Here is a 26,646-nt window from a genome sequence, read left to right as displayed (position 1 = left end):
CGTCGTTCCATCATGCCTCCACGTTCCTCCATCGATGTTTCCGCCACATTAAAAACCAAATCAAATGCTATGACGGGGCTACCTAGCTTGATGGTCCTGCTCTGGCCTTAAAAGGAGGGAAAGGTCTCCCTGCTTGCAACGGAAGTAGGGATCTCTGATAGCCCTGCCATCGCAAATAAACGTACGTTTACATACATGTGCTAACCTTTACCTCGTAGGGTTCTAAAGTTTAGCATTTTTAGGGTCCGTTCGTTTGAGGGCCCGTTCGTTTCGGCAGAATTATCCCATTCCGGGTCTGATTCCAGGCAGAAGGAAATGCTCTGGTTTATAATTCGGCCCTTTATGCGACAGCTGTTCGTTTGGGTCTAGATCGAAAGCGAGAGTGATCCGGTTTGAAGTTTTCTCTTCTACAACGGCCCGACATGAATCCTGGTCTACTGACCTCCGGATCCGATCTCGACGAGACAGCGCAGCACTGGCGCGGAGGAGGCGAAGAAGCGACGACGCCAGTGACGGCGTGGCGGCGCAGCGCAGCGCAGCGTCGATGACCACCCTCCCCGTCGCTTTCTCACCGGTAAGCGTCACCCTCTCTTCTCCAACGCACCTGCCCTTGCGATGCTTTCCTTCTCCCTCCACATCCGCCCTCGACGAAGTCGTGTCCAGTTGTGCCTACCCTTGGCGGCGCTTCCCTCTCCCTCCCCGCGACAAACCGCCAAGGGCTTGACCACCTTGCAGATGTCGCACGCTGTGCGACCGAGGCATTTTTTTTATATTCACTTTACAAGAATCTGAGAGAGAAACACAATCAACAGAGTCATTTTCGATGCTCAGATCTACTGCAGCCACACTGCTTAGATGTGCTGCTTTCCCTACCTATTCTTGTCCTAGCCGGCGAGGAGAGATAAGATAGATCATCCGCATTCCTCTTCTTCATTCATAATCGTTATCGTCTCAGTAATCCCTCCTCTCTTTCCTCTTGCTAGTGATGCATCCATGGAGTTCAGATATAGCTAGCGGTTATTCTTCTTAGATGCAAGTATATGTATATGGATCACCTAATTAGCTTCGTCTACACCTTGGAGAAGTCGGACCATCTTGGAGAAGCAGTAGAAGCTAGCTGCAAGTAGGCACAAGCAAGCAGGACTATCTCTGCTTCTACTGCTATATCTGAACCCAATGGATGCAGCCATATTCTCCAATGTCTGACTTCTCCAAGGTCAGATATTGTCGGGTACCATAATTGGGGGTACAACCAGCACTCCTAAACTCGGCTGGTAATCACCATCAGCGCAAGCCGCAGAGACTGATGGGAATGATTCAGGTCAAAGCTTCGTCCACTCAAGGGATGCGATCTCGCCTCGCCCGAGCCCAGCCTCGGGCAAGAACAGTACTCCTAGACGAATCCACGCCTCGCCCGAGGACCTCCTCAAGCAACGGGCGCACCCTCGACTCGCCCGAGGCCCAGCTCGGGCAGGCTTCGCAGTGAAGCAACCTTGGCCAGATCGCCTCGCCAACCGACCGTATCACAGGAGCATTCAATGCGAGGATCGCCTGACACCTTATCCTGACGCGCGGTCCTCAGTCGACAGGGCCGAAGTGACCGCAGTCACTTCGCCCTTCCACTGACCGACCTGACAGGAAAGCAGCGCCGCCTGCCCCGCTCCGACTGTTGTGCCACCCGCCAGGGTGAGGCTAACAGCAGCTGAGTCCAGCCTCCGGCGCCACAGGAAGCTCCGCCTCGCCCGACCTTAGTGAAAGGGAAATGTGCCCTTGGGCCATTTCTAAGTATTTTGGTAATTGAGTGCCAACACAAAGTGCTTAAATGTGAATTTATGCCCATGGATGAACATAGTGCAAATCATGAGTAAAGGTATGTTTCTAAGCCTTAGTACATTGGTTTTGTGTACTAATATACTTGTCTAAGTGTTAGAAACAGAAAGAAGAAGAAAAGAAGAAAGGTGAAAAGACTTGGCTGTGTACAGCCAAGACTCAGCTCGGTCTGGCACACCGGACTGTCCGGTGGTGCACCGGACAGTGTCCGGTGCGCCAGGCTGACTCGGCGCGAAGTGGCCGCTCTCGGGAATTCGCCGACGGCGTACGGCTATAATTCACCGGACTGTCCGGTGTGCACCGGACTGTCCGGTGAGCCAACGGTCGGCCGAGCCAACAGTCGGCCGCGGAATCTGCGCGCGACACGTGGCCTGGCCAACGGTCGGAAGGGGGCACCGGACTGTCCGGTGTGCACCGGACATGTCCGGTGCGCCAACGGCTCCCAGATCTGCAACGGTCGGCAACGGTCGGCTGCGCTGTTTAAGGAAGGAAATCGGGCACCGGACAGTGTCCGGTGTGCACCGGACTGTCCGGTGCACCCGACGACAGAAGGCAAGATTGGCCTTCCAGATTTGCTCTCAACGGCTCCTAGCTGCCTTGGGGCTATAAAAGGGACCCCTAGGCGCATGGAGGAGGATACCAAGCATTCCTTGAGCACTCTTGATCACTCACACATCAATCTTGCGCACTTGTTCGACATTCTAGTGATTTAAGCTCCGTTCTAGTGTGCTAGTCTCTTGAGCTCAAGTCTGGGTCTTGTGTGTGCGTATTCGCTGTGATTTTTGTGTTGTGTGTGAGTTGCTAATCCTTCCTGTGCTCCGTGATTCTCTGTGAACATCTTTTGTAAGGGCGAGAGACTCCAAGTTGTGGAGATTCCTCGCAAACGGGATATTGAAAGGCAAAGCAAAACACCGTGGTATTCAAGTTGGTCTTTGGACCGCTTGAGAGGGGTTGATTGCAACCCTCGTCCGTTGGGACGCCACAACATGGAGTAGGCAAGCGTTGGTCTTGGCCGAACCACGGGATAAACCACTGTGTCATCTCTGTGTTTGATCTCTTGTGGTATTGTGTTTTGTTGAGACTCATCTCTAGCCACTTGGCAATTATTGTGCTAACACTTAACAAGTTTTTGTGGCTATAAGTTTAAGTTTTACAGGATCACCTATTCACCCCCCCTCTAGGTGCTCTCAATTGGTATCGGAGCCGTTCTCTTCAAGAAGGGACTAATCGCCCGAAGAGATGGATCCTAAGGGAAAGGGGATGGTGGTCGACAACAACGAGAAGGAGTCTATCTTCAACGAGCCGAAGAATGACAAGTCTACCGACTTGGGCTCAAGCCACAAGCGAAAAGATGGGAAGAAGAAGAAGACAAGGCGCATCAAGGAGATCGTCTACTACGACAGCGACGAATCCTCTTCTTCTCAAAAGGACGACGACAACGACTACGAGAAAAGGAAACCGGTTAATTCGAACTTTTCTTTTGACTACTCTCGTATTCCGCAAAGTTCAAATTCGCATTTGCTCCCCATTCCACTCGGCAAGCCTCCTCACTTTGATGGAGAGGACTACGGATTTTGGAGCCACAAAATGCGTACTCACTTGTTCTCTCTCCATCCTAGCATATGGGAGATTGTAGAGAGTGGAATGCACTTTGATAGCTCGGATAGCCCTATGTTTATTAATGAACAGATTCATAAAAATGCACAAGCTACTACTGTGTTGCTAGCCTCTTTGTGCAGGGACGAGTACAATAAAGTGAGCGGCTTGGACAATGCCAAGCAGATATGGGACACCCTCAAGATTTCTCACGAGGGGAACGACATCACCATGCTCACTAAAATGGAGTTGGTGGAGGGCGAGCTTGGAAGGTTTGCGATGATAAGGGGCGAGGAGCCAACTCAAACATACAACCGGCTCAAGACCCTTATCAACAAAATAAGGAGCTATGGAAGCACGCGATGGACGGACCATGACGTCGTCCGACTATTACTAAGGTCCTTTACCATTCTTGATCCTCATTTGGTGAATAATATTCGTGAGAATCCCAGGTACACCAAAATGTCGCCCGAAGAAGTCCTAGGAAAATTCGTCAGCGGGCGAATGATGATCAAGGAGGCGAGGTACGTGGACGACGCCTTGAATGGACCGATCAACGAGCCGCAACCTCTTGCTCTCAAAGCAACAAGGAGCAAGGAGGCGCTACCTAGCAAGGTGGCACAAATTGAAGCGACCGGACTTAATGATGAAGAGATGGCCCTCATCATCAAAAGATTCAAGACGGCGCTTAAGGGTCGCAAGGGACAGCCAAGCAAGACCAAAGCCAAGGGGAAGCGCTCGTGCTTCAAATGCGGTAAGCTTGGTCATTTTATTGCTAACTGTCCCGACAATGATAGTGATCAGGACCAAGGGAACAAAAGGGAGAAGAAGAAGCATTACAAGAAGGCCAAGGGCGAGGCACATATCGGAAAGGAGTGGGATTCAGATTGCTCCTCCTCCGACTCCGACAATGAAGGACTTGCTGCCACCGCCTTCAACAAATCAACCCTCTTCCCCAACGAGCGTCACACATGCCTCATGGCAAGGGAGAAGAAGGTGAGTACTCGAGACACCACTTATGTTTCTTCTAGTGATGATGAGTCTAGCGATGAGGAAATAGATTACTCTAGCTTGTTCAAGGGATTGGATAGAAATAAGATTGATAAAATCAATGAATTGATTGATGCCTTGAATGAGAAGGATAGACTCTTAGAGAAACAAGAGGATTTATTGTATGAAGAACATGATAAATTTATAGAAGCACAAAAATCCTATGCTTTAGAAGTTAAAAGAAATGAAATGCTTTCTTTTGAACTATCTACTTGTCATGAAACTATTTCTACTTTGAAAGGTGTCAACAATGATTTAAATGCTAAATTAGAAGTAGCAAATAAATCCAATTCTTGTGTAGAACATGTTGTAATTTGTACTAGGTGTAAAGATTTTGACATTGATGCTTGTAGTGAACACCTAGTTTCAATTTCCAAGCTTAATGATGAATTGGCTAGTCTTAATACTCAACTTAAGACTAGCAAGAATGATTTCGATAAACTAAAATTTGCAAGGGATGCCTACACAATTGGTAGACACCCCTCAATTAAGGATGGACTTGGCTTCAAGAGAGAAGCCAAGAACTTAACAAGCCATAAGGCTCCCATTCCCGCCAAGGAGAAAGGGAAGGCCCCTATGGCTAGTAGTGTGCAAAAGAACCATGCTTTTATGTATCATGATAGGAGAAAAACTAGAAACGCTTATAGGAGTTTTAATGCTTATGATGATTTTGACTCTCATGCCATGTTTACTTCTAGTTCTTCCTATATGCATGGTAGAAATATGTCTAGGAAAAATGTTATTCATCATATGCCTAGAAAGAATGTTATTCATGCTCCTAGGAAAGTAGTGAATGAACCTTCTACAATTTATTGTGCTTTAAATGCTTCCTTTGCTATTTATAGAAAGGATAGGAAAGTAGTTGCTAGGAAGTTAGGGGCAAAATGCAAGGGAGACAAAACTTGCATTTGGGTCCCTAAGGATATTTGTGCTAACCTTGTAGGACCCAACATGAGTTGGGTACCTAAAACCCAAGCCTAAATTTGCCTTGCAGGTTTATGCATCCGGGGGTTCAAGCCGGATTATCGACAGCGGATGCACAAACCATATGACGGGGGAGAAGAAGATGTTCACCTCCTACGTCAAGAATAAGGATTCCCAAGATTCAATTATATTCGGTGATGGGAATCAAGGCAAGGTAAAAGGGTTAGGTAAAATTGCAATCTCAAATGAGCACTCAATTTCTAATGTGTTTTTAGTTGAGTCTCTGGGATATAATTTACTATCTGTAAGTCAATTATGCAATATGGGATATAACTGTCTATTTACAAATGTAGATGTGTCTGTCTTTAGAAGAAGTTATGGTTCACTAGCTTTTAAGGGTGTATTAGACGGCAAACTCTACTTAGTTGATTTTGCAAAAGAAGAGGCCGGTCTAGATGCATGCTTAATAGCTAAGACTAGCATGGGCTGGCTGTGGCATCGCCGCTTAGCACATGTGGGGATGAAGAACCTTCACAAGCTTCTAAAGGGAGAACACGTGATAGGTTTGACTAACGTTCAATTCGAAAAAGATAGACCTTGTGCAGCTTGTCAAGCAGGTAAACAAGTGGGAGGAGCACATCACAGCAAGAATGTGATGACTACCTCAAGACCGCTGGAGCTGTTGCATATGGACCTCTTCGGACCCGTCGCCTATCTGAGCATAGGAGGAAGTAAGTATGGTCTAGTTATTGTTGATGACTTTTCCCGCTTCACTTGGGTGTTCTTTTTGCAGGATAAGTCTGAAACCCAAGGGACCCTCAAGCGCTTCCTCAGGAGAGCTCAAAATGAGTTTGAGCTCAAGGTGAAGAAGATAAGGAGCGACAACGGGTCCGAGTTCAAGAACCTTCAAGTGGAGGAGTTCCTTGAAGAGGAAGGGATCAAGCACGAGTTCTCCGCTCCCTACACACCACAACAAAATGGTGTGGTAGAGAGGAAGAACAGGACGCTCATCGACATGGCGAGGACGATGCTAGGAGAGTTCAAGACCCCCGAGTGCTTTTGGACGGAAGCCGTGAACACGGCTTGCCACGCCATCAACAGGGTCTACCTTCATCGCCTCCTCAAGAAGACGTCGTATGAGCTACTAACCGGTAACAAACCCAATGTATCTTACTTTCGTGTATTTGGGAGCAAGTGCTACATTCTAGTGAAGAAGGGTAGAAATTCTAAATTTGCTCCCAAAGCTGTAGAAGGGTTTTTGTTAGGTTATGACTCAAATACAAAGGCGTATAGAGTCTTCAACAAATCATCGGGTTTGGTTGAAGTCTCCAGCGACGTTGTATTTGATGAGACTAATGGCTCTCCAAGAGAGCAAGTTTTTGATTGTGATGATGTAGATGAAGAAGATGTTCCAACGGCCGCTATACGAACCATGGAGATTGGAGAAGTGCGGCCACAGGAACAAGATGAACGAGATCAACCTTCTTCCTCAACTATGGTGCATCCCCCAACTCAAGACGATGAACAGGTTCATCAACAGGAGGCGTGTGATCAAGGGGGAGCACAAGATGATCATGTGATGGAGGAAGAAGCGGAACCGGCACCTCCAACCCAAGTTCGAGCGATGATTCAAAGGGATCATCCCGTCGACCAAATTCTGGGTGACATTAGCAAGGGAGTAACTACTCGGTCTCGATTAGTTAATTTTTGTGAACATTACTCTTTTGTCTCTTCTATTGAGCCTTTCAGGGTAGAAGAGGCCTTGCTAGATCCGGACTAGGTGTTGGCCATGCAAGAGGAGCTCAACAACTTCAAGAGGAATGAAGTTTGGACGCTGGTGCCTCGTCCTAAGCAGAATGTTGTGGGAACCAAGTGGGTGTTCCGCAACAAACAAGACGAGCACGGAGTGGTGACGAGGAACAAGGCTCGACTTGTGGCAAAAGGTTATGCCCAAGTCGCAGGTTTGGACTTTGAGGAGACGTTTGCTCCTGTGGCTAGGCTAGAGTCCATTCGTATCTTGCTAGCATATGCCGCTCACCATTCTTTCAGGTTGTTCCAAATGGATGTGAAGAGCGCTTTCCTCAACGGGCCAATAAAGGAGGAGGTGTACGTAGAGCAACCCCCTGGCTTCGAGGATGAACGGTACCCCGACCACGTGTGTAAGCTCTCTAAGGCGCTCTATGGACTTAAGCAAGCCCCAAGAGCATGGTATGAATGCCTTAGAGATTTCTTAATTGCAAATGCTTTTAAGGTTGGGAAAGCCGATCCAACTCTTTTCACTAAGACATGTGATGGTGATTTGTTTGTGTGCCAAATTTATGTCGATGACATAATATTTGGTTCAACTAATAAAAAGTCTTGTGAAGAGTTTAGCAGGGTGATGACGTAGAAATTCGAGATGTCAATGATGGGCGAGTTGAACTACTTCCTTGGGTTCCAAGTGAAGCAACTCAAGGACGGCACCTTCATCTCTCAAACGAAGTACACGCAAGATCTGCTAAAGCGGTTTGGGATGAAGGACGCCAAGCCCGCAAAGACTCCGATGGGAACCGACGGACACACCGACCTCACCAAAGGAGGTAAGTCCATTGATCAAAAGGCATACCGGTCAATGATAGGATCATTACTTTACTTATGTGCTAGTAGACCGGATATTATGCTTAGCGTATGCATGTGTGCTAGATTTCAATCCGATCCTAAGGAGTGTCACTTAGTGGCAGTGAAGCGAATCCTTAGATATTTAGTTGCTACGCCTTGCTTCGGGCTCTGGTATCCAAAGGGGTCTACCTTTGACTTGATTGGATACTCAGACTCCGATTATGCTGGATGTAAGGTCGATAGGAAGAGTACATCGGGGACGTGCCAATTCTTAGGAAGGTCCCTGGTGTCATGGAACTCTAAGAAACAAACCTCTGTTGCCCTATCCACCGCTGAGGCCGAGTATGTTGCCGCAGGACAGTGTTGCGCGCAACTACTTTGGATGAGGCAAACCCTCAGGGACTTTGGCTACAATTTGAGCAAAGTCCCACTCCTATGTGATAATGAGAGTGCTATCCGCATGGCGGAAAATCCTGTTGAGCACAGCCGCACAAAGCACATAGACATCCGACATCACTTTTTGAGAGACCACCAGCAAAAGGGAGATATCGAAGTGTTTCATGTTAGCACCGAGAACCAGCTAGCCGATATCTTTACCAAGCCTCTAGATGAGAAGACCTTTTGCAGGCTGCGTAGTGAGCTAAATGTCTTAGATTCGCGGAACTTGGATTGAATTATAGCATACATGTGTTTATGCCTTTGATCATGTTCATTCTGCATTTTGTTGCTTATTGTGGTGCTCAAGTTGTACAAACACTCCATGGACCTCACAAGTCCGTTGCAAAGTGATGCACGTGTTTAGGGGGAGATGTGTTACAACTTGACCCTTTGAGACTAACCATATGCTTGAGTTTGCTTGGTTTAGTCTCGAAGGAGAATTGAAAGGGAAAAGGTGGACTTGGACCATGAAAGACTTCCACTGCACTCCGATGAGAGGGTAACTTATTCCAAGTCCATCTCATGAACTCTTATTGCCATTTGCTCTTAATTGAAGATTTTGGTGAGGCAATGGGGTTAAAGGGCCAAAATTGATCCCGTTTTGGTGTTTGATGCCAAAGGGGGAGAAAATAAAGGCCAAAGCAATAAATGGATCAGCTACCACTTGAGAGATTTGAAAATAGTAGAGTAGAGCTTTTGGTTTGTCAAAACTCTTTTATTGTCTCTTTTGTCAAAAGTTGGCTTCTTGTGGGGAGAAGTAGTGATTATGGGAAAAAGGGGGAGTTTTTGAAATCTTTGATCAATCTCTTTTGAAATGACTCTCTTTATGCTTCAACATGTGTGTTTGACTTAGAGATAGAGATTTGAGTTTGATTTGCAAAAACAAACCAAGTGGTGGCAAAGGATGATCCATATATGCCAAAATTGAATCAAAATGAATTTGAGTTTCATTTCAAGTGATTTTGCACTTGTTCTAGTTGCTTTATGTTGTGTTGGCATAAATCACCAAAAAGGGGGAGATTGAAAGGGAAATGTGCCCTTGGGCCATTTCTAAGTATTTTGGTAATTGAGTGCCAACACAAAGTGCTTAAATGTGAATTTATGCCCATGGATGAACATAGTGCAAATCATGAGTAAAGGTATGTTTCTAAGCCTTAGTACATTGGTTTTGTGTACTAATATACTTGTCTAAGTGTTAGAAACAGAAAGAAGAAGAAAAGAAGAAAGGTGAAAAGACTTGGCTGTGTACAGCCAAGACTCAGCTCGGTCTGGCACATCGGACTGTCCGGTGGTGCACCGGACAGTGTCCGGTGCGCCAGGCTGACTCGACGCGAAGTGGCCGCTCTCGGGAATTCGCCGACGGCGTACGGCTATAATTCACCGGACTGTCCGGTGTGCACCGGACTGTCCGGTGAGCCAACGGTCGGCCGAGCCAACGGTCGGCCGCGGAATCTGCGCGCGACACGTGGCCTGGCCAACGGTCGGAAGGGGGCACCGAACTGTCCGGTGTGCACCGGACATGTCCGGTGCGCCAACGGCTCCCAGATCTGCAACGGTCGGCAACGGTCGGCTGCGCTGTTTAAGGAAGGAAATCGAGCACCGGACAGTGTCCGGTGTGCACCGGACTGTCCGGTGCACCCGACGACAGAAGGCAAGATTGGCCTTCCAGATTTGCTCTCAACGGCTCCTAGCTGCCTTGGGGCTATAAAAGGGACCCCTAGGCGCATGGAGGAGGATACCAAGCATTCCTTGAGCACTCTTGATCACTCACACATCAATCTTGCGCACTTGTTCGACATTCTAGTGATTTGAGCTCCGTTCTAGTGTGCTAGTCTCTTGAGCTCAAGTCTGGGTCTTGTGTGTGCGTATTCGCTGTGATTTTTGTGTTGTGTGTGAGTTGCTAATCCTTCCTGTGCTCCGTGATTCTCTGTGAACATCTTTTGTAAGGGCGAGAGACTCCAAGTTATGGAGATTCCTCGCAAACGGGATATTGAAAGGCAAAGCAAAACACCGTGGTATTCAAGTTGGTCTTTGGACCGCTTGAGAGGGGTTGATTGCAACCCTCGTCCGTTGGGACGCCACAACGTGGAGTAGGCAAGCGTTGGTCTTGGCCGAACCACGGGATAAACCACTGTGTCATCTCTGTGTTTGATCTCTTGTGGTATTGTGTTTTGTTGAGACTCATCTCTAGCCACTTGGCAATTATTGTGCTAACACTTAACAAGTTTTTGTGGCTATAAGTTTAAGTTTTACAGGATCACCTATTCACCCCCCCTCTAGGTGCTCTCACTTGGGCCTCGGCCTCATGAGAGGTCTCCGCCTCGCCCGACCCCAGGGCTCGGCCCCCGCCTCGGCCTCGGAAGATGGACTCCGCCTCGCCCGACCCCAGGGCTCGGCCTCGACCTCGACCTCGGAAGGTGGTCTCCGCCTCGCCCGACCCCAGGGCCCGACCTCAACCTCGACCTCGGGCGGAATCGCGTCCTCGCCTGACCCCGGCCTCGAGCGGAGTCTCCGCCTCGCCCGACCTTGGACTCGGAGCCACCACGCCGCAGGGGATACATCATTACCCTACCCCTAGCTAGCTCAGGCTACGGGGGAACAAGACCGGCATCCCATCCAGGCTCGCCCCGGTAACAAGTAATGATGGCTCCCCGCGTGCGTCCATGACGACGGTGGCTCTCAGCCCCTTACGGAAGCAAGGAGACGTCAGCAAGGTCCCGACAGCCCCGACAGCTGTGCTTCTACAGGGCTCAAACGCTCCTCCGACGGCCACGACACCGTGTACACAGGGCTCTAGCACCTCTCCGACAGCCACGTTGGCATGTACATAGGGCTCTGGCTCCTCTCTGTCGGACACGTTAGCATATTGCTACACCCCCATTGTACACCTGGACCCTCTCCTTGCATCTATAAAAGGAAGGGCCAGGGCCCTCATACGAGAGGGTGGTCGCGCGGGAGGACGGGCTGACGAACAGGCTCTCTCTCTCTCTCCCTCGCGAACGCTTGTAACCCCCTACTGCAAGCGCATCCGCCCTGGGCGCAGGATAACACGAGCCGAGGTTCTCTCCCCCCTTGTGTTCCATCTCGCACCGATCCATCTGGGCTGGGACACGCAGCAACAATTTACTCGTCGGTCTAGGGACCCCCCGGGGTCGAAACGCCGACAGTTGGCGCGCCAGGTAGGGGCCTGCTGCGTGTTGATGAACAACTTCCCGTTGAGTTCCTGATGGGTAGTCTCCACCAACCTCTTCAGCCCGGGACGCTGCTCCGTTTCGGGAGTCTCGAGTTCATGTCCCTCGACGGCAGCTACGACATGGTACTCCTTCCTCCGCAGCGCGACAGCGACGACGACGGCCGTCAGCCCGCCCGACGGCGACGGACTCGGCGACGTCTTCCCCCCATGGCGGAAGAGCAGCATCCGGGTTTGTCCCGTCGCCTTCCTTGCTGCAGGAGAAGGAGGCGGGGCAACCATGGCCAAGCAGGAGGCGGCACCTAGGGCTGACAATGGGCTATAAATTTTGCACTATAAGATCTAAGGATCGAAGCGGGTTAGGATCGGGCTCTATTTGTAGTCATTTTTGAACTATAATTTATTTAGGGCCTTGACATTTTGTGAAGAACTATTTGGATCACGATCCATTACCACCCCTAGCGGCACCTCGTCGGCTGTCGAGCGAGTCGACGACGCCGGCACCCCAACAGGGGACACGTCGGGCGTTGACCTCGCGCCTGAGACGACGACGAGCGTCGTTTCCCCACAACACGCCAACCCCAAGCGGACAGATGACGCCAGCACTCTCGCGGAGGACTTGCTGGGCATTTGCCTCATACCTGAGATAACGGTGCAGTCCGTCCCCGACGCGACTTCGTCACCGTCCATCGATCAAGAGGTACCGTCCGTTTTCCACCCTGTGCCTTTTAGATTCAGCTTCGATCCGCCAAGCGACCCCGCTTCGATGAGCGCTTTCATAAAGGCATATCCTAACCTTCCGGGGTACCATATGTGGTCAACCTGGGACTGACTGACGGCCGTCTCGACCTACGGGCCCCCGGGTTCCGAGGAGGACGACGAGCCCGACTCTGGTTGGGATTTCTCCGGGCTCGGTAATCCTAGCGCCATGCGAGACTTCATGACCGCATGTGACTACTGCCTCTCCGATTGCTCCGATGATGGCCAAAGCCTTGATGATGAAGGTTGTGGCCCAAGTCGCGAATGTTTCCACGTCGATCTAGGGGGTCACGACGAAGTCAACCACCTTGGTATGCCGGAGGACGATGATCCCCCTGGGCCTGCGCCTTGCGTTGACATCCTGCGGGAGCTAGCTGTGGTCCCAGTCCCTGCGGGGGGTCAGGACACACAGCTCGAGCAAATCCGCGAGATGCAGGCCAAGCTCGACGAGGAAGCAGGCAACTTGTGCAGCTCTGGCAAAACATCGAGCAGGAGTGGGCAGGCCGAGCACTAGCCGGAGAAGCGCGTCATCAGGCCCAGGACGTCCAGCGCCGTATCGCTGACGATGCCACGGCAAGGCTGCCCCCGGCTTCCAGTGGGGTCGGCCAGAACCTGGCTGCAGCAACAATACTACTCCGAGCGATGCCGGAGCCATCCACCACCGAGGGGCGGCGTATCCAGGGAGAACTCAAGAATCTCCTGGAGGATGCCGCGGTCCGACGGGCCGAGAGCTCTGCCTCCCGAAGGCAAGGGCACCCCCCGGAGCATCGCGCCGCGACTTCCCGATTCATGCGGGAAGCCTCGGTCCACACCGGGCGCACGCGGGACGCAACGCCTGTAGCCCCGGGACACCTCGACAACGAGCACCGCCGCCACGACCGTCGAGCCCGCCTCGACGAAAAGGTGCGCCGAGGCTACCACCCCAGGCGTGGGGGACGCTACGATAGCGGGGAGGATCGGAGCCCCTCGCCCGAACCACCTGGTCCGCAAGCCTTCAGCCGGGCCATACGACGGGCGCCGTTCCCGACCCGGTTCCGAGCCCCAACTACCATCACTAAGTACTCGGGAGAAACAAGGCCGAAACTATGGCTTGCGGACTACCGGCTGGCCTGCCAGCTGGGTGGAACGGACGATGACAACCTCATCATCCGCAACCTCCCCCTGTTCCTCTCCGACGCCGCCCAAGCCTGGCTGGAGCATCTGCCTCCTGCGTAGATCTCCAACTGGGACGATCTGGTCAAAGCCTTCGCTGGAAACTTCCAGGGCACGTACGTGCGCCCTGGGAACTCTTGTGATCTCCGAAGCTGCCGCCAGCAGCCAGGGGAATCCCTGCTGGACTACATCCGGTGGTTTTCGAAGCAGCGCATTGAGCTGCCCAACATCACCGACTCGGATGTCATTGGCGCGTTCCTCACCGGCACCACTTGCCGCGACCTGGTGAGCAAGCTGGGTCGCAAGACTCCCACCAGGGCGAGCGAGTTGATGGACATCGCCACCAAGTTCGCATCAGGTCAGGAGGCGGTCGAGGCCATCTTCCGGAAGGACAAGCAGCCTCAGGGACGCCAGCAGGAAGACGTCCCTGAGGCGTCCGCCCAGCGCGGCACGAAGAAGAAGGGCAAGAAGAAGTCGCAAGCAAAGCGCGACGTCGCCGACGCAGATCTTGTCGCCGCTGTCGAGCACATGAACCCTCGGAAGCCTCCCGGAGGGGCCAACCTGTTCAACAAGATGCTCAAGGAGTTGTGTCCCTATCACTAGGGTTCCGTCAAGCACACCCTTGAGGAATGTGTCATGCTTCGGCGCTACTTCCATAAGGCCGGGCCCCCAGCGGAAGGTGGCAAAGGCCATGACAACGACAAGAAGGAGGGCAACAAGGCAGAGGAGTTCCCCGAGGTCCACGACTGTTTCATGATCTACGGTGGGCAAGTGGCGAACGCCTCGGCTCGGCACCGCAAGAAGGAGCGTCGGGAGGTCTGCTCGGTAAAGTTGGCGGCACCAGTCTACCTAGACTGGTCCGACAAGCCCATCACCTTCGACCAAGGCGACCACCCCGACCGCGTGCCTAGCCCAGGAAAGTACCCGCTCGTTGTCGACCCCGCCATCGGCAACGTCAGGCTCACCAAGGTCCTCATGGACGGAGGCAGCAGCCTCAACATCATCTACGCCGAGACCCTCGGGCTCTTGCAGATCGATCTGTCCACAATCCGGACCGGTGCGGTGCCTTTTCACGGGATCATCCTCGGGAAGCGCGTCCAGCCCCTTGGACAACTCGATCTGCCTGTCTGCTTCGGGACTCCCTCCAACTTCCGAAAGGAAACCCTCACATTCGAGGTGGTCGGGTTCCGAGGAACCTACCACGCGGTGTTGGGGAGACCGTGCTACGCCAAGTTCATGGCCGTCCCCAACTACACCTACCTCAAGCTCAAGATGCTGGGCCCCAACAAGGTCATCACCGTCGAATCCACATACCGACACGCGTACAAATGCGACGTGGAGTGTGTGGAGTACGCTGAGGCCCTCGCCGAGTCTGAGGCCCTCATCGCCGACCTGGAGTGCCTCTCCAAGGAGGTGCCAGATGTGAAGCGCCACGCCGGCAACTTTGAGCCAGCAGAGGCGGTTAAGTCCGTCCCTCTCGACCCCAACAACGATGCCATCAAGCAAGTCCGGATCGGCTCCGAGCTCGACCCAAATAGGAAGCAGCGCTCGTCGACTTTCTCCGCGCGAACGCCGAGGTTTTTGCGTGGAGTCCCTCGGACATGTCTGGCATACCAAGGGATGTCGCCGAGCACTCGCTAGATATCCGAGCTGGAGCCCAACCCGTGAAGCAGCCTCTGCACCGTTTCGACGAAGAAAAGCGCAGAGCCATAGGCGAGGAGATACATAAGCTGATGGCTGCAGGGTTCATCAAAGAGGTATTCCATCTCGAATGGTTAGCCAGCCCTGTGCTTGTGAGAAAGAAAGGTGGGAAGTGGAGGATGTGTGTAGACCACACTGGTCTGAACAAAGCCTGTCTGAAGGTTCCCTACCCTCTGCCTCGCATCGATCAAATCGTGGATTCCACTGCTGGGTGCAAAACCCTGTCATTCCTCGACGCCTACTCAGGTTATCACCAAATCAAGATGAAAGAGTCCGACCAGCTTGCGACTTCTTTCATCACACCTTTTGGCATGTACTGCTATACCACTATGCCATTTGGTTTGAGGAATGCAGGTGCGACATACCAAAGGTGCATGAACCACGTGTTCGGAGAGCACATCGGCCGAACGGTCGAGGCTTACGTCGATGACACCGTAGTCAAGACGAGAAAAGCCTCCGACCTCCTCTCTGACCTTGAAACGACATTCAAGTGTCTGAGGGCGAAGGGCGTGAAACTCCACCCCGAGAAGTGTGTCTTCGGAGTCCCCCGAGGCATGCTCCTGGGGTTCATCGTCTCCGAGCGGGGCATCGAGGCCAACCCAGAGAAAATTGCGGCCATCACCAACATGGGGCCTATCAAGGACTTGAAAGGAGTGCAAAGGGTCATGGGATGTCTTGCGGCTCTGAGCCGCTTCATCTCGCGCCTCGACGAAAAAGGCCTACCCTTGTACCGCCTCTTAAGGAAGACCGAGCGCTTCTCTTGGACCCCCGAGGCCGAGGAAGCCCTCAGAAACTTAAAGGCGCTCCTTACAAGTATGCCCATCTTGGTGCCCCTCGCTGCAGGAGAAGCCCTCTTAATCTATGTAGCCGCAACCACTCAGGTGGTCAGCGTCGCGATCGTAGTCGAGAGACGAGAAGAAGGGCATACACTACTCGTCCAGAGGCCGGTCTACTTCATCAGTGAAGTGCTGTCCGAGACCAAAACTCGCTACCCGCAAATTCAGAAGCTACTGTACGCAGTAATTCTGACGCGGCAAAAGTTGCGACACTACTTCGAGTCTCATCTGGTGACTGTGGTGTCATCCTTCCCCCTGGGGGAGATCATCCAGTGCCGAGAGGCCTCGGGAAGGATTGCAAAGTGGGCGATGGAGATCATGGGCGAGACAATCTCGTTCGCTCCTCGGAAGGCCATGAAGTCCCAAGGAACCACAGCGAACCCCAGACATCGGTCTCGTGGCGGATGAACAGCGACTTGGCGGTGCTCAGATCCTGAAGAAGGGAAGCGGGGTGTCACAAAGAATGCCCTAGTCACGCGAAAGGTATGCCTGAAATCTTCACCTGGAGGACCCTGGGAACGTCCCTAGAAAGGATCTCCATGGTCGACCGAAGCGACCCCATCGCTGCCTCGGCATACTCACGGAGCTCATCCCGAGACTGCTCCTCCCGCTCGTCATCAAGGACGAAGAGGGGTTTCGAGGCGCCACGAGTCCAGAACCGGAGCGCCTGCCCACACCACTCGTTGGGATCGCGCCACGCGGGGATGAGGTCGCCGCTCCCTAAGATGGGTCGCGGTTATGCGCACCCCTCCTCCAAGGCGTCGGGACCCCCTGCAGTCGACGCATCGGGTACCACCTCGGCTAAGGAGGTGGGCTTCCGATCACCAACCTCAGCAATAGCGGTCGCCCCCTCCTTATGGCCGAGACTAGGAAGGTCGGAGGCGACCTCGAGCAGCGGCACCTCAGCCATCCTGGCATCAGCGGCGACGGGTGGCTCCACGGGCAAAACAGCAATGGCCTCGGCAGAAGCTGAGGCCGGTGCCGACAACACGTCAGGTGGGCTTAGGGCCGCGGCCATGCCAGCAGCCTCCCCTGGCACGATGGCTGCCCCGACGGAGGGGTCGGCCTGGGGGGCTTGCCCCATGGCAATTCGTGCCGCCTGGCCCCCCCGCTTGAGGGCATCTTGTGCGGAGGCCAGCCAACCGGCGTGGTGCGGTGCGGCACTGGCTGCAGAAGCCGGCACCGTCTTAAGGGCCTTCCTGGGAGCCAGACTGGCCGAACCGTGCCTCCATTTGCTGGGAGGAAAAGGTAAAGCAGGATCAGGACACACGAAGAAGGAGCCAGGACAGAGGTATCCTCAGATACTTACCCGCTCCGGACCAAGGCCATTTGTGCCTGCGGGGAGGCCCCTCGGGCCTCGCTCCCCACAGACGCCGCCGAGGTTCGCCCCGCTGCCGGCTTCGGCGCCGTTCCCACTTCGGGCGCCCGGGGCGCCGAAGGGACGACCTGCCCATGCGCCGTCATGACGGCCTGAGGATCAACCTCCTCTACAGCCGGCACGAGCGACCGCCCTTGGGAGACAGGCAGGTCGGCCCGACTCCCCGGAGTCACCTCAACTACCTCGGCCAAGGGGTCAAGTACCCCCTCAGCCTGCCCCTGCTCTTCGAACCGGGACCCTGATGTCCCAGCCCCAGATACCGACGGCACCAGCCCACTCGGGGGCTAGCTTGATGACCTCTGGCCCAGCCTCAGATCCGGGCTAAGGCCAAGGCGGGCCGCCATGTCGTCGTCCTCGTCATCATCGTCGTCATCGTCGTCGTCAGGCGTCTCCAGCGACGGATCCCTCAGGAGCCCATCCCTCTCCTGCCTCCGACGGCGCCTCTCTAAGGCGTCCCGAGCCCGCATCCGCTTGCGAGCCCGAGCCTTTTCCACGTCCTTCTTCTCTTTCTTCTTCTCCGCAGCGACCCTCCGCGCGGCTCGGTCCACCGCGTCCTCTGGGACCAGTGGCAGGGAAGGCTTGTAACACCCCAACTCCTGGAGACGAACGGAAATCCCGACTGTGAGAATCAAAGGCAACCTGACACAAGATAGGAGAAGGAGCGGACACTCACCAGGGACACGCACCCACGCTCGGGACGCATCAAGGGCTGGGTAAGGGCGCCGACGTCCAGCCTCCCCACCGTGCCCGCTACCCACCTGCGGAGGTCATCGGCAGAGAGGGGGACCGAGGACATCTGCGAACCCTCCAAGTCGACCCCCGGCATCATCTCCAAAAGCGGCAACCGCCGCTCTGCCAAGGGAAGCACCCTCCGGTGATGGATGGTGGCAACCACCCCCGCGGCGGTGAGCCCCCCATCTCGTAACTCCTGTAAGGCCTCCAGAAGGGGCCGAAGTTTCTCCTGTTTCTCGCGCGTGGCCCCATAGCGCCAATTGCTGCCGACAGTAGTCACCACTCGTTGAGAAAATGATGGGAGCCTTCCATCGTCATTCTGGAGGTAAAACCACCGGCGCTGCCACCCCTTGTTCGAAGACACAAGGATGGCGGGGATGTACTGCTGCGCGCGCGCCTGCCTCAACTGGAGGGTGCAGCCACCGGCCCGCACCGCCATGCGAACCTTCTTTTCACCCGTCGTCAAGGCAAAAAGCTCCACGGAGAAGAGATGGGTCCATAGATCTCAGTGGGGGTCAATCCCCAAAAAGCCTTCGCAAACCTCCGCGAAGATGGCCGCTTGCGCAATGGAGTTGGGGTTGAAGTTGTGCAGCTGTAACACCCGGGTTTTAGGGGTCCAAAGCCCGGGCTTAAACATAATCACCAGGTGTGCTGGGACCAAGTCTCACACATATGATGAATCATGGCACAGGATCGAATGTCACATCTTTACTATATAATAGGAGTTCTATACAAAATAGATAATTACATTATAAGGAGACAACGGTCCAGCAACCCAAAGTTGACTGGGAGACGACGGCCTAGACCTCTCACGAACTCGCCACGGCATCCTCCATGCGCCTCATCCTGCGGTACCTGTTCTTGACCTGTGGGGGGGTGTGAGACAGCAAGAGTGAGCTCACATACGTTCATCGCTCAACAAGTTGTGGGGAATAATGTGCATGAACTCGCCAAAGGTGGGAGCTCATGTGAAGTGTAAGGCTTACCAAAGAGGATGGTTAGAGCTGAGCATTGCTTTTAAAGTTGGTCAAAATTTTATTAGCAATTACTAGGTATAAGTAAATAACAGCCCAATTAAGCAGTAGAACAAAAGTAACAACATCACCTGCGATGCAATGCATATGACAAATTGAATTTAGTTCCATAAATTAATCATGTGAGGGTCCGAGCTGCTCATGACCATGAGCACGGCTAGTATACCAGTTTTACACTCTACAGAGGTTGCACATCTTTACCCACAAGTCATGTTACCCATCTGCCAAGGGATCGCGACTTCCCATACACCTCTACCGAGGAGGCGAGGCATGGTAACACTACGAGGCCTTTACAAAGTTCCACTAGCTTCAGAAAACCCGCTACAGTTTATAGGAAGCTCCAATGCAGGAATCCCTTGCAGGACCGCCATCGCAGCAAAATCCTCCCGAGGGCCTCCCTACACTGACCACTCCCCTACTGCCCTTGCCCCTTTCGGGTAAGGTAGTCTTCCACTAGCTTTCCTAATTAATCAGCCAAGGGCGTCCCATTATACCCTTGTGGTAGCACTGTTTTCCCGGGTGGTCGCTCCATGTTCCAATTAACATAATGATCTTATCATGAACGATAAATAACAACGGATAACAAAAGTATAATCATGAGTAATGTATCTTCATACCCAAAACCACATAAAGCACTAGCAAGTACTACCCAAAAAGTTCAGTGGTAACAAGGTATAAAGATAATCAAACTAGGGTAACCTATTGGGTCCCATCAAAATTAACCTATGCAGATCATTATGATTAATTAGAACATGAGTGGGTAAAAAGAAGTGATCAAGGGCACAACTTGCCTGGCACTTGAGATTCCAGGTACTTGCTCTTCAGATGACACGTGTCCTCACTGCTAAACGTAGCAATACAAACAAATAGTGTACATGCAAAATTAACATCACACCAAACATATAAACAAAATACACAGTAATAATCTACTTATTAACATAAAATCCTAGGAACAGGAATCGTAATTTTTGGAGTTATAGATTTTAAGATATGAATTTTTAAAGGTTTTATGTGTTTGAAATGGAATTAAATGAGAAATAAATTTTCTTACTGTTTTCATAACAAAACAGAGGCTCTAAGTGATAGATAATAAAATTACAAAATTTTAGGAACTGGAATGGACTAATTTGGACTAAAAATGGATTTTCTATGAATTTTATAAGTTTTAACAATTCTTTTTCTCATTAAAATCATTTTCAGATTTTGTTTATCCATTTATTATGAATTCTGGACTGGGCGCACTATTACAGAGGAAGACAGGGGTCACGAGGCAAAACTTCCCAAGACACAGAACTACATCCTTACGGACGGCGGGTTGATATTCATTAAATATAGGGGCTCTTGTGAAAAAGCGTGCGGCGAAGGGGTATGGTTATATATGGGCCGTGCGATCACAGATGGAGGGCTAAGATTAAATCGTTCTCATCCCCAACCGGTATGGCACCAGGACCGTAGGATCAGAGATCTGTGGCCTAGATTTCAAATATGCTCGATCAGATCACCACCATTGGACTCATGATGGACGACCCAGATCACGAGCCTGAAGTGGCTACGGGAGATCTGATCTCCAGCGTCCATTGAGGAATCGACCGCCAGGGACTCTCCTTCTACCTCTGTCGGCCAGCCATGGTAATCGCACGCTATCTTCTACCTCCAGTTCGGCGGCAATAACACCGCACCTGCCCTAGGTCGCGACAAACCCGAGCCCCAGAAACCCCGCCCAAGGAGTAGCATCGGTATGGAGTAGTAACTTGGAAAGGAGAAGGTAGTTCTCACCAGAAATCCTGTGCGCCAGAGTTGAAGCTCTTAGCCCCGCGGCCACTTCACCAACGGACAACAGCACGGACCGGAGCACACGCGGTAGGTCTTACCTTTGGTGGGGATGCAGGCAAATCCAACCACGACGCAACACGACAGGGCGGCTCCGAGGCGACATCAAGGGCATACAAGCGATTCGTCACGCTCTTGGCCGTGAGTTCGCAATGAATCACAGCGTCCGGCAGGCGCTATTTATGGGCGCGGAGAGGATCAGGTCTCGCGATTTACGGGATAAGGTGGGGGAAAGTCCGAGCAGGGGTGCACTCCGGCGATCTCGGCCGGTTTGTTAGCAACAGCCTCGTGCGGCGCGCGTGGAGTTCGGGAGGAAGAGAATCGGCCGCGCGAGGAAGACGGAGACGGCCCGACAGATAGGCCCCATGCGGCAGTCAGCGTAGCAGGGTGCATGTGTGCGCGGTGAGGCACCAGCCAGTGGGGCCCATACGCCAGCGCCATAGCAGGAGTGGGCTGGCGGGTGGCAAAGTGCATATGGGCTAAAAGTGAGGAATTAGGCCCAAGTCAGGCTTATGATTTTTCCTTTTCACTCTTTTCTTTTCTATTTCAAATTCCAATTATTCAAACTCAATTCAAATTCTTGTTTTGAACTCCAAATTCCAAATATCAAGAAAAAAATATACATGATTTATACTTCTACTGTCTGAAATAATATTATTTATTATCTTATAATGTGTATTCTTTTCTTTTTCTTCTCTTTTCTCTTTTATTTCCCATATTCTAAATTTTCAAACTTAAACTTGAATACAAATGCAAACATATAAGATCCAGCATGGAATGCACAATTATGTATTTATTTGTCATTTGACAACTTTAATTCCTTCAGTTGAATATGCACGAAGAAAAAAAAACAAGAAATCCCGAAAATTCTAGCATATAAGTTTATTTATTTACTTGCCCTATTATCTTCCTCTTGTACCAATTTTGGGGCATTACAGCAGCTCCACCCCATAGTAATGCAGGAGCGCCCGCATGAAATGACTTGCTAGCACTCCGAACCCCCGCTCATGGAAGGATACGAAGCTCAGCACATACCCCGGCGACGGGGTCGGGTCATCCCCGCTCGGAGGGACCATCCACTCCGGCTGCGGATCACCAGAGAGGGGACGAAGCAAACCATCAGCGACAAGGGCCTCCAGATCGTCCACCGTGACGATGGAGAAAGGCCACGGGTCGCGCGGCGGAACAATGGTCATCCGGTCGGCCATCGCCAAACGAAGGGGGTGGCGGCGGAGCGGACAAGGTGCACGATTTTCTTTCTCTGGCTATTCCCAGGAGGCGAGCAGCAGAGTAAAGAACCGCCACCGGTCCCTCTTCTGGGTATATAAAGGCCCGGGCAAGACCCGTTCAACACTTCGCCCGAACCTGCCGCGAAATTCAAACTCAAAGACGAAACGCCCGTTCCTCGAACGACTCGCGCACGCACAACGGCTGCCCCGCGAACCACCCGTCCCGTCGCATTAACTTCGCGGCAGGGCAAGCGACACCTTTGGCAGGCGAAGCGGGCGACGTTTCACCTCCGCCATGATGACCGCGTCAAAAAAGGTGCGCCACATCGTTTAAATTCATATCCTTTTCTCCTTCCCCTTTCTCTCTCTTGCTACAGGGACCGGGAAAGGGGATATTTCGAAAGGGATCCTTCTCCGCGAAGGAAGCCGGCCCCGAGCCCTCCTACTGATCAGGGGTTCGAATGCTGGCCCCTCGGAAGGGTTCGATAGCCGCCCCAGAGCACTCGGGCTTCAGGCTCATTACTGATCAGGGGTTCGAAGGCTGGCCCCTCGGAATGGTTCGACAGTCGCCTCAGAGCACTCGGGCTCCGCGCCCACTACTGATCAGGGGTTCGAAGGCTGGCCCCTCGAAGGGTTCGACAGCCGCCCCAGAGCACGCAGAGCGAGGGATGACTCTGGGTACGTCCGATACATGGCTGAGGCTCGAGCTATGCTCCCGAGGTACCCTAGGACATTTCCGAGACCAGCAGGAGCGATTTTGTAACGGAATCCCATCAGAGGGAGGCATCGAGCCCTTGGACCCTATCGAATGGGACCGAGTCCGGCAAATCACCTGCAGGTACTTTTGGAGTGCGCCTCTGGACCACTAGCTGACCCTTATCGAACGGGGCACGGGCGTCCACTCGGATCACCCGTTAGCAACTCACTGGAGACACCATGTTCGGCGCCCTCCGAGGGCAACATGGCGCTTTCCCCCCTCCTCCTTGCGGAAAGGCGACGAAGGGGCGTCTGATAAAAGCCGAGTTAGTCCTTGATCGTCCTCTCACTCCGTGCAGAGGCTCGGGGGCTGCTCTCGCAAACCCGGCTCTGGCCAAACCGTTGACAGCGTCAACCGACCAGCCTAAAAACTCGGAACCTGACCACGCACCCGGACTACGATTAGATCGCATGAGGGAACAACCAGACCGACCAAGGCATCACGAAAAGCATTAAGACCTCGGAGGAGTCAAACCACTCCTCCGAGGCCTCGGGGTCTACACTCGGCGAGTGCGCTCGCGCGCACCCACCGGAACAAAATGTAACCGAGAAAGGCAGGTCCCCTTGCAAAAAAGTGCGACAAAGCCTCCAAGCGAGTACCAACACTCCATTTGAGGCTCGGGGGCTACTGTCGGGTACCATAATTAGGGGTACCCCCAACACTCCTAAACTCGCCTGGTAATCACCATCAGCGCAAGCCGCAGAGACTGATGGGCATGATTCAGGTCAAAGCTTCGTCCACTCAAGGGATGCGATCTCGCCTCGTCCGAGCCCAGCCTCGGGCAGGAACAGTACTCCTAGACAAATCCACGCCTCGCCCGAGGACCTCCTCAAGCAACGGGCGCACCCTCGACTCGCCCGAGGTCCAGCTCGGGCAGGCTTCGCAGTGAAGCAACCTTGGCCAGATCGCCTCGCCAACCGACCGTATCGTAGGAGCATTCAATGCGAGGATCGCCTGCCACCTTATCCTGACGCGCGGTCCTCAGTCGACAGGTCCGAAGTGACCGCAGTCACTTCGCCCTTCCACTGACCGACCTGACAGGAAAGCAGCGCCGCCTGCCCTGCTCCGACTGCTGTGCCACCCGCCAGAGTGAGGCTGACAGTAGCTGAGTCCAGCCTTCGGTGCAACAGGAAGCTCCGCCTCGCCCGACCTTGGGCCTCGGCCTCAGGAGAAGTCTCTGCCTCGCCCGACCCCAGGGCTCGGCCCCCGCCTTGGCCTCGGAAGATGGACTCCGCCTCGCCCGACCCCAGGGCCCGGCCTCAATCTCGACCTCGAGCGGAATCGCGTCCTCGCCCGACCCCGGCCTCGGAAGGAGTCTCCGCCTCGCCCGACCTTGGACTCGGACCCACCACGCCGCAAGGGGTACATCATTACCCTAACCCTAGCTAGCTCAGGCTACGGGGGAACAAGACCGGCGTCCCATCCAGGCTCGCCCCGGTAACAAGTAATGATGGCTCCCCGCGTGCGTCCATGACGACGGTGGCTCTCAGCCCCTTACGGAAGCAAGGAGACGTCAGCAAGGTCCCGACAGCCCCGACAGCTATGCTTCTACAGGGCTCAAACGCTCCTCCGACGGCCACGACACCGCGTACACAGGGCTCTAGCACCTCTCCGACAGCCACGTTGGCATGTACATAGGGCTCTGGCTCCTCTCCGCCGGACACGTTAGCATATTGCTACACCCCCATTGTACACCTGGACCCTCTCCTTGCATCTATAAAAGGAAGGGCCAGGGCCCTCATACGAGAGGGTGGTCGCGCGGGAGGACGGGCTGACGAACAGGCTCTCTCTCTCTCCCTTGCGAACGCTTGTAACCCCCTACTGCAAGCGCATCCGCCCTAGGCGCAGGATAACACGAGCCGCGGTTCTCTCCCCCCTTGTGTTCCATCTCGCGCCGACCCATCTGGGCTGGGACACGCAGCGACAATTTACTCGTCGGTCCAGGGACCCCCCGGGGTCGAAACGCCGACAGATATAGCAGGCACAAGCAAATCAGACCATTTTTGCTTCTACTGCAAGCAGACACAAGCAAGTCGGTCCATCTCTACAAGTGGGCACATTATATTGTATATATTGTACTAGCAAATTAAAGTTGATCATGAGACGAACAGGTCTGCAACTTATTTGTTTGACTAATTATTTATGTTTTGTTACATGTAGATCCCTACAACACTGATTAGATATTTTCCTTTCGTGTTTGTGCTATACTGATTTGATGTTAAATGCGTATATAGGGAAAAAGAATGTCAATGTCGTCAGTTTTGTTTTGATTTTCAAAAAATGTCCAGATTAGCTTTCCAAATCTGCGGTTTTTAAATCATTCTCTAACTACAAACCTAGATTCATTTGTCCTGCGTAGATTTATTTATCCTGATTCATTTGTGTGTCTAGATTCATGTGTTTTCTTCAAGAATTTAGTGTATACTTTATGATCATGTATGACAACTACTTATTTGAGTTGTTACATGTAGATCCCTACAACACCAATTATAGTGGGGGAAGGTGAACCTCCTCCCTCTTGGGATCCGGTACCAACTCCGAAAGGTATTAAATTCTTTGTACGTATATATGGTTTACTTTAGTCCTTATTACTTGTACTTTTGAAATGATACATGATTTGCTTTAAGTTTATTTTATTATTTAACTTCTACCTGACAAAAAATATATATTCTTTAGTTCTACAATGAGTATGTCATTGCGAGATCATATTAGAAAGAGGAGGGAAGAAGAAGATGATGACATGATGTTGTTTATTTTCCCTGCCTTATATCTGATGGGTTCAACTAGAGGTGGGGGACAAAAGAAGAAACGCCATACATCAGATGAGACAGGCGAGGTTAAGGTTCGACGACTCCTCGAGGGACATGTCAAGAACTGTCAAGTTACATTTTGGATGGAACCACACATCTTTAGAGAGCTGGCAACTTATCTTAGAAGGAGAAAGATCGTTGTTGATACAAGGATCACGGTCGAGGAGAAGTTAGCATTCTTCTTATACATGCTAAGTCGCAACGCCTCATATCAGGATTTCCAAGTGTACTTTGGTCATAGTAATGACACCTTCCATCATCACATCAACCACTTCTTTAAGAAGGTCATTCCTGTTCTCTCTCATCGTTTCATTCATCCTCCTGATCCTAATCAAGTGCATCAAAAAATACAAGATAATCCTAGATTCTATCCATTCTTTAAGAATTGTATCGGTGCCATTGATGGAACTCATATTCCTATTTCTATATCTCCTGATAAACATTCACCTTTTCGAAATCGGAAGGGAACACTTAGCATAAATGTGATGGTGGCATGTGATTTCGATCTCAGTATCACTTTTGTTTCTAGTGGATGGGATGGATCGGCTACAGATTCTAGAGTGCTAAGATCAACTATGAGTAAGGGTTTTCAAGTACCTCCAGGAAAATTCTATCTAGTTGATGGTGGGTATGCAAATACTCCATCTTTTCTTGCTCCACACCGAGGAGTACGGTACCACTTGAAGGAATTTGGGGCTGGACATCGAAGACCACAGAACCCGAAGGATCTCTTCAACCATTGCCACGCACTTCTGAGGAACCATGTGGAATTGGGGGTGCTTAAAAAGCGCTTCCCCATCCT

General features: G+C 52.3%; 1 long non-coding RNA gene across 1 annotated transcript; it reads left to right on the top strand.

Moving 5' to 3' along the window:
* The first annotated feature begins 45 nt into the window (after positions 1–45).
* LOC103653811 (uncharacterized) lies at positions 46–26,272 on the top strand. The gene is made up of 3 exons (XR_565727.1): positions 46–181; positions 25,506–25,578; positions 25,822–26,272. It is a non-coding gene; the product is annotated as an uncharacterized lncRNA (long non-coding RNA).
* The last annotated feature ends 374 nt before the right edge of the window (positions 26,273–26,646 follow it).

The sequence above is a fragment of the Zea mays genome, chromosome 4 (assembly GCF_902167145.1).
Source record: "Zea mays cultivar B73 chromosome 4, Zm-B73-REFERENCE-NAM-5.0, whole genome shotgun sequence".
NCBI lineage: Eukaryota > Viridiplantae > Streptophyta > Magnoliopsida > Poales > Poaceae > Zea > Zea mays.
The sequence above is the reverse complement of the archived record's forward strand: the minus strand, read 5'-3'. Positions and strand labels throughout refer to the sequence as shown.